This window comes from Passer montanus, unplaced genomic scaffold (assembly GCF_014805655.1).
Source record: "Passer montanus isolate IOZ18808 unplaced genomic scaffold, ASM1480565v1 scaffold19, whole genome shotgun sequence".
In the NCBI taxonomy this organism is placed as follows: Eukaryota; Metazoa; Chordata; class Aves; order Passeriformes; family Passeridae; genus Passer; species Passer montanus.
This window is the reverse complement of record NW_024366480.1, coordinates 5,755,235-5,763,504: the sequence shown is the minus strand read 5'-3', so window position 1 is coordinate 5,763,504 and position 8,270 is coordinate 5,755,235.

The following is an 8,270-nucleotide window of genomic DNA, read 5'->3' as shown; positions in this document are numbered from 1 at the left end:
CAGCCTCTAACTCAAAAGTCTCTGAATATTGCCATGTAAATATTTCAGTGTTATTGTGGAAGCCTAACAGGAATATATTTTAAAAAATCATGTCAATAAATGAGCAGCATAACATAGCAGGACTAAAGCTTAAAAGAGAAAAATGAAGTGCCAAATTGCCTGGCACAGTGAAGAACTAAAACGTAAAACAACTGTGTCTAGTCCTAAATGTATTTTTGGTATATTGAAATGCTCCTCCAAATGATCATTCTAATTGTAACCCACTGATATCTGTAGCTACAGGGAAACAGGAAATATTAGGACATCTTTTCTGCTGTGAATCTCCCACTGTCACTCATGGGAGATGCATTGAAAGATGCAAATGGGATTTAGACATACAGGCTTTAATTTACTCCTGTAGCTCTAATGACTAGATGTAAAATGTACTGTTGATATGTTCTCTGAAGAATAGGTGACAGAATGTGAATGTCATAATCTTAATCTTCCTTTCACATTTTCTTGTATTTTAGTTAAAAGATAGAGAAATGCTAAAATGAAAATGTAATACATCTTTCTTCACTACAGGATATCACCCTGCCACAAGGTCCAATTAGAATACTGAATTATTAAATTCAAGGCATTTTATTTTAATTTATATTTCTTGTATATACTTGAATATTTCTTGAATATACTAAGGTACATCTTCAGGGTCTTGAAATGCACTTTCTCTGTCTTATGAGTGGTTTAATAGGGATTTGCTTTTACAAATAAGGAAAAGTTTGAGTATGGGATTTCAAATAAAGGTGTTTTGTCAGAGTAGACTAGAATGGTCTATAAAATACCTTTGTAAATGGGAACAAAGTACAAAATTAAAATTGCTTTGAGTTCTAATTTACATGCATATTTTGTACACACTTCAGAACTAAAAAGTTTGTGTTCCTCTTGGGGACATCCGGAGCTTTGTAGGTCCCTGGCACTCTTAGCATATTTCCACATGGTTTATGTCTTAGCTTTACTGCATCACCAAGTTTTATGAGTCAAGTCATAGGCAAAGTCTTATTGAGAGCCTTACAATCTTTTAATAACCATGCCATTTGGGGCAAGGGAAGGTGAGAACTAGAATGACTCCTAGGATTAAAGTACCTAAGAATGGAAGGTGGAACAGTGTATTTTAATGTAATACATACACACACATATACACACAGAGGTGTTTATGTGTCTCATAAATTTGGATTTTTGACAGAATAACTGTCATGTTCAGAAGTTTAGGCAGAAAAGTGTGGTATTCCTTGGAATGCTTTTGCTCAAGCCAGTAGCTGTTAGTTGCTCCATGTGTATTTAACAGATGAGAGCTTCTCTTGAGAGAAGCTCTTAGAAGACCCTCTCATCTAACCCTGGGTATCCTGTTGCTTATCTTAAAGTCTTACTATAGTTAGATTATTTGGCTCATAGTTCTCATTAACGTAAGAGATACCAATGCTTTTGGATTTAAGACTGTAGTTCGTCTTGCCAAATCCAGTTCAGTCATGATTTATAACCCAAATTATGGTTTTGAAGGATAGTTTCCACTGGTTGGAACAATGGAAAAGATGAGTAAGACTGAAGTAATGTAATCCCACTCTGGCTCCTCTAGGGGTTCCTCCCTTTGAAGTTAACATTTATCCTACAGAGTGCCCATCACCACCTCTACAAGTTTAGACCCCGTGGTTTTCTCCAAATCACAAATCACATCAATGAAAGGGCATTAGATATGGCTAAGCCAAACAAAATTTGATAAGAATTTTAAAACAGCATCATTTCAACTGCCATCATGTAAGAAAAACAAACCACTTCATTCTTGGTCCTGGAGAATTGTAGACATCAGTTCTGGCATCCACTAAGGAAGAAGAGACTGGATTAAGTCCCTGAATCATCACAGAATTGGGTTGGGTTGGAAGAGACCTGAAAGATCATCACATTCCAAGCCCCTGTCATGGCAAGGACACCCATGTGGACCTGAGGACCCCTGTGTCTGGAATCCTTCCCTTGGACTCAAAGTCTTCCACTTGGAGGTTACGGGTGCACAGTAGAAACAGATGATCTGGAACCATGACTAAATACTAGCTGCACTTAACAAGATTTAAAAAAAATCTATTTGGGCAAAATATGAACCTATTACACTTGTTGCCTTTTCCTCCAGATCTATCAATATGCAGAACATAGTTTTACCGCTATAAAACTACAATTTATTGTGCTTCTTCAAACTTTAATAAATTCAGTAACTTTAAACTCCTGTACTTTAGAAGTAGTTCACTACTTCAGACTTTGTACTGTTTCTGATTTAATGACCAGTGGAGACATAATGTGCATGTGCAGACCAGATAAAGGAGGTTCTAATTTAACCTAATTAAAAATCAAGAATATTACCAGTGTCAGTATGGAGCTTGAAAAGATAACTGCTTCAAAAATTGTATGTAAGAAAAAATAAATTTAATTAAGAAAATGAAAAAATCCACAAAAAAAACCCAAACAACTTGTGGGCTTTTTAACAGTTCTATGTAAGAAAAAATAAATTTAATTAAGAAAATGAAAAAATCCACAAAAAACCCCAAACAACTTGTGGGCTTTTAAACAGTTCCTTCCACACTAACTAATTAGCCTCTTAGGTTTTGAAAACTGCTCATGAAATGTTGTGTTAGTATTGAAGAGATTTTTTGGTTTTCTTCTTTTCATGAAGTCTTTTGTCTTGACTCTTTCTTTCTTTCTTTCTTTCTTTCTTTCTTTCTTTCTTTCTTTCTTTCTTTCTTTCTTTCTTTCTTTTTCTTTCTTTCTTTCTTTCTTTCTTTCTTTCTTTCTTTCTTTCTTTCTTTCTTTCTTTCTTTCTTTCTTTCTTTCTTTCTTTCTTTCTTTTTCTTTCCATAGTCAGGATTTTTTGCCTCTTTCTTTGGTCTTTGGGCTTGTTCTAAATTAAAATAATAGTTGAGTTCTTAATTTTATCCATGAATCAGCTGAACAGCTGAGCTCCTTCTGTCATTGGATAATTGTTAAAAGATATTTGAAATCTTTATACAAATATCTTCAGCTATAAATACATTATTTTTACTAGACTTTAAACTCAGGTCTTCCTTATGGGTTTATTATGTTTTATTCAGTAATGAGTAAAAATCAAGCAGAGATTTCAGTGATAGAAGTTTCTCCAAGTACCAGCAAGCAGATCTGGTTCCTTAATCCTGAGAAAATAAATCCAAAGGTATGAAAATGGCTGCGAAGAGCAGCCTTAGGCCTCTAACAACTGAAGTGAAAGACTAAATCTTCTTCTGGGATGAAACTATAGACCCTGATTATCTCCTATCTTCTGACACTATTCAACCACTTGAGATAACCACTGCTATTTATCTAATGCACTGGAAATTTTGTAGTAAAACAATGTTAATGTAATGGTTCTTAAAGCATTTCTGGGGCTGTTATTAAGGAAGCAGGCAGAAGAATTAAGATTTCACCACACTTGTTGATCTTTGCCTGTCATCTAGGTCCACATTGCCACAGTAAGAGTTAAGCTGCTTTACTTAACAGCAAGGAATGAACAAAAGCAGTTTTAATACCGGTGGTGTTACCACGTTGTACTTATCTAAGCAATAAGTTATGTGGTGTAATTGCAGGCTGAATTAGGTCACGCTTGGTCACATGGCTTATTCCAAATTGATGTTACTTCTGTTTGATTGTCCTTTCAGGAGCAGCAATATACTTCAACAAATGAATATGCTTGGGCAACATTTCCAGAACTTTTTAAAATTATGTTTAAAACTACAAAATTAGGCAATTGCAATTCATGCAGCATATGACAGAAGTGGTATTACTGTCAGAGAAACTACAGAGATTATGACCACGACTAGTCATTTATTCTGAAGAGTCAGTTGAACATAAACCAGCTGTAAAAATATTGAAAGCATAATATCTGATACATGTAAGAGAGACAGTCCAGATTTGGATTGCAAGCAAAGAAAATCCCAACTACTATCGTGATAGGGACATGAAGTACTTTTAACTGAAGTAAGAAATTTTGTAGGCAGTTCTTAAAACTTGTTTGTACAAAAATCTCTCTTCTGAGGGGGATACAGTTACTTTGTTTAGCTTCTAGGCAAAGAGCTTACAAACTGTCTACAAATAGGTCCTCAGCCCAGAAAGAATGGAAAAAGCGCAGTGACCTACTCCAAGTGCTCTGCAGTGGTTTGAAGAAACAAATGTGAATCCCAGAAGCAGCTAGTGGAGTATAAATGCTTAAACTGATGTGCCCTTCAAAATTAGTTTGGGTGGATGCAAGCTACAAGGATGCAGCTACACTGCCACTGTCTCCAGGCACACTTCATTTGCTGTTAGCCGAACTATATTTGGACTGTTTTCACTGCTAAATGTACAGCATGTCCTGTGTTTGTAGACTCCCTAGCAAAACGGGACCCTGCTCTTGACTGACCTCTAGACTGCACAGTGACACTAATAATAAATACCAGGGAAATAAATGATGACTTAACACATTTGATATATTTCCTTCAGTATGAAAAAGCAAAATGAATATGTACACCAGCACACTGTAAGCAGATTCTGATGTATGCTATATATTTTTAGCACAATGGCCTTGCTCCAGACATTTCTGACATCTTCTACTGTCTTTCATCATTTTGCAGTGGAGTTATGTAGCGTACTCTAGATTCTAGGTAGCTGTGGTCTAGTGTTAAAATTAAAGTTGTATAAAAATGTAGTTTAGTAGCACACTTTAGACAACTGCTGTGCAAACAACTGTTTGTTAGAAAAAAATAAATTACTGAATAAATGGCACAAATAACTTTTGTTCCAGTGTTCATATGTTGTGCTGCAAAATAAACATATGTCTAGAAGAGAAATTCACTTTCTCTGCTGCCTATTTACTATGTTTTACTGTTTATAAGTAATTCTTTTAATAAAAACTAATAAGAATATTTATAATTACATTGCTGTCCCTCTTATGGGACATGATAAACTTCTGCAAAAAACAGAAGTAAATTCAAGTAAATTCAGATGTAGTAGAGGGCTCACCAAAAGAGTTAAATACTGGTACTGATTATAGCAATATTTCTTTTGACTTCATGTTAGGGGAAGTTATGGGACAGAAAATAATGATATTGGTAAAAGAATACTGTTACTTTATTTGCTGAGATCTTGTCAATATCTTAAATTGTCCCCATTGTCACTGTGTATTAAAATGGTGCTGAGAGGTTCCAGCCAGGACTTCGCATTAGGGAAACACTGTAAGATCTTCTCCAATTTTACACACAGTCAGAGCAGGAATCGAGAGAAAGGAATTAAATGTGGAGTAGTTTTACAATGGGACATAAAACTGCAGTTAAATCTGTGGGTGGCATTTACTAACACCATAGTCTGAACGAGGAGAACTGATGAGGAAAAGGGAAAAAAGAAGAGCAAGGATGGCAAAAAGGAAGTGCATTTAGTGGGAAGTAAAATGAAACTGAAGTGACTATACCCAACTGATCAATAAAAACATAATAATGTTGCAAAGAAAAGTACAGGAGGAAAAAAAATCATATGCTGATATTGTCAGTGGGTGCCTGATAATTCTTGCTGAAGCTGCCTCAGTAACTTCATGTGCCAGCCTAAAGCATCAGACAGAAGAATAACTGCCTGTAACAGCAATCTTGATTTGGTTCAAGGTGAAGCATGTGTGCTTTGTTTTATCTTCACCTGCCTTCAAATACAAAAGAAAGATGCTGTCAACATCTGTGCCAGTTTAAAATTATTCCTAGTAATAAACTTCTATTAGTCATTTTCAGATAACAGTACAGAAAAAAATCCAAACAAAAAATGCAGCCATGATTAGAATTTCACGTACATAAAGTTATGACTGTGATTTACAACATACTTTTCAGGCATAGGAGTGAAGACATTCTTCCAAAATATGAAAGAGATTAAGAAAGCTCTCAGCAGAGACCAAAAGGAGTAGCAAAAAAATGACAAAAATGAATAAGACTTTTTATTTGGCTAGGGAAGAAGTTTGTAGATCTGGTGGACCTGCTAAGGGCGTTATGTGAGTAGATGTTGCTTGCCATCTTGAGTGTTTTATCTGGATTACTAACACATTTTCTTCCCTGGATTTAGAAGATACGGCTCATCTCATATGCTGGCAAACTGCTCCTGCAGTTTTTGTTTTTTTTTTCTCTAGATCACTTTGGTATGTCACCATTAGTTGATTTAGAAGATACGGCTCATCTCATATGCCAGCAAACTGCTCCTGCAGTTTTTTTTTTTTTTCTCTAGATCACTTTGGTATGTCACCATTAGTTTGCCAAGCTTATTTAGTACTGTACTGAGGCAAGGCTATTTTGCATATAAATCTTCACTCTGCATCTTTAAGAAGGATGTTGGAATTAAGCCCCTGATGCCAGGGGTAGATGCTCAGCTCTCTGTCATGAATGATCAACCTGGGTACATGGTAAAGCCACTTCTTTGTGGAGTAGGTTGAAAGAAGTTTTGCCAACAGAGATATTTGAGTTGTTTGGAATTGCATTTAATCTTAAAAGATAATTAGTGTTGTCTTCTTTGTTATGCAACTAAAATCTATGGAAAGAGAATCATATCACACCTCTCAGTTTCAGCTGTAATTACTATGTGAGGGTTAGAAGTCCCTTTGTGTTCATAGGTTTTGTGCGGTGTCTGTTCATAAAAGCAGTAATTCCTCTCTCAGAAGCTACAGACCAGACTTCCTGAGCATTTCTTCAGTGCCCCATTGTTAATAATTAAAAATAAAAAAGGAATGGGATAAACTGCATGAAAAAAGGCCATCTGAGATTTCACTGAAAAAGTTAGTTAGACTTGTGAGTAGAAAGAAACCTAAAAGATTGTTGGCCAAGCTGCTGTGAATGTTTTACATATTTGTATAAAACTGCAGGCTATTCTTCTTCCATGAAATGTTTTGTGCGCAAACTCATGGCTTTGGAGAGATGAACACCCATTGGTTCAAACTGTGACTAAAGGCCGACGTAGTGAAGACCAATCCTCTGAGAACTGTTACACTCAATGATGCCACCTCAGGGTGTTTCTGGACCACAACTTCCCAGACTTGGAAAGCATTCATGCTTGGCTGGTTTCCCTTCCTTCTTTCGTGACAATCATTAATGCTGAATCTTCATCACAATGATCACCCTTAAACAAAACATCTCCTTCTTTTCAAATGAGACATTCCCCCAAGATATTTCTCTTCCTTCCCAGATAGATGGGATTTGGAAACAAAAGCAGGAGCAATCACAGAACAATAAATGAAAGGAAGTGACATCAAGTTGTAACAGAAAAAGTTATTGGATATTAGGAAACATTTCTTCACAGAAAGGGTTGTCAAGCACTGTAACAGGCAAGCAATTAACTCACCATTCCTGGAAGTATTTAAAGGATTTGTAGATGTGGCATGTGGGGACATGGTTAAGTAGTGCACTTGGCAATGCTATATTTACAGTTGGATGCAATGATTTTAAGGGTGTTTTCCAACCAAAGTGATTTCATTATTCTATTAAAAATGAGATGAATGAGAAGAAATAGCATAGAGCACTCTCTGTAGCAATGACCATTTGTGGAGCAAAAACTCTGGTCTGACTCAATATACCTGCTTTCAAGGTGTAGCTGTAAAGCCTTACCAAAATAAGTTTTGCTTTTCTCGGGAATGGCAACACTTTGTTATTTCAAACAAATTGTTCTAGTGGAACAGGGTCAATAAACACTTCTCATGGTCTGCAACAGGCATGGCAAAATTAAAGCAAAATATCTAAATTGTGCTGTGAATCCCACTTGTTTTTGACAACAGGTAACTATGCAGCAGGAAAACAGGAACTGTAATCGAACAGGAAGCGTCGCAAACAATTTCTATGGGGTCCATAATTTTGCATGTACAGCAGTTGAACTTTTTTGTGCTCCCACGGTAATTTTTCGGTGTCACTGCTGAAATGCAGATTTGGAGGTCAGAAGCACAGCAGCTGCCAGAGTACCCCTGTGCTTTACAGCCTGCGTTTGGATTCAGGCAGTTTTACTCAGGGCGGAGAGGCAGGGCACTCAAACACCCACTGGGCTGTCCTGTGTGGGCCGGGGATCAGGGCTACTCAGCCGCCGGCACATTCACCCTCCCTCCGCCGGATGCGGCCCAGCCCCCACGGCCGCCGGCGGCGGCCTCGGCGGGACGGGGCGGGCCAAACTCGGCGGCTGCGGCGCCGACGGAGTGGGAGGGTCGGGAGGAGGTGACGAAGGAGGAGCCGGAGGAGCCGGCGGGGCGGTGCTGC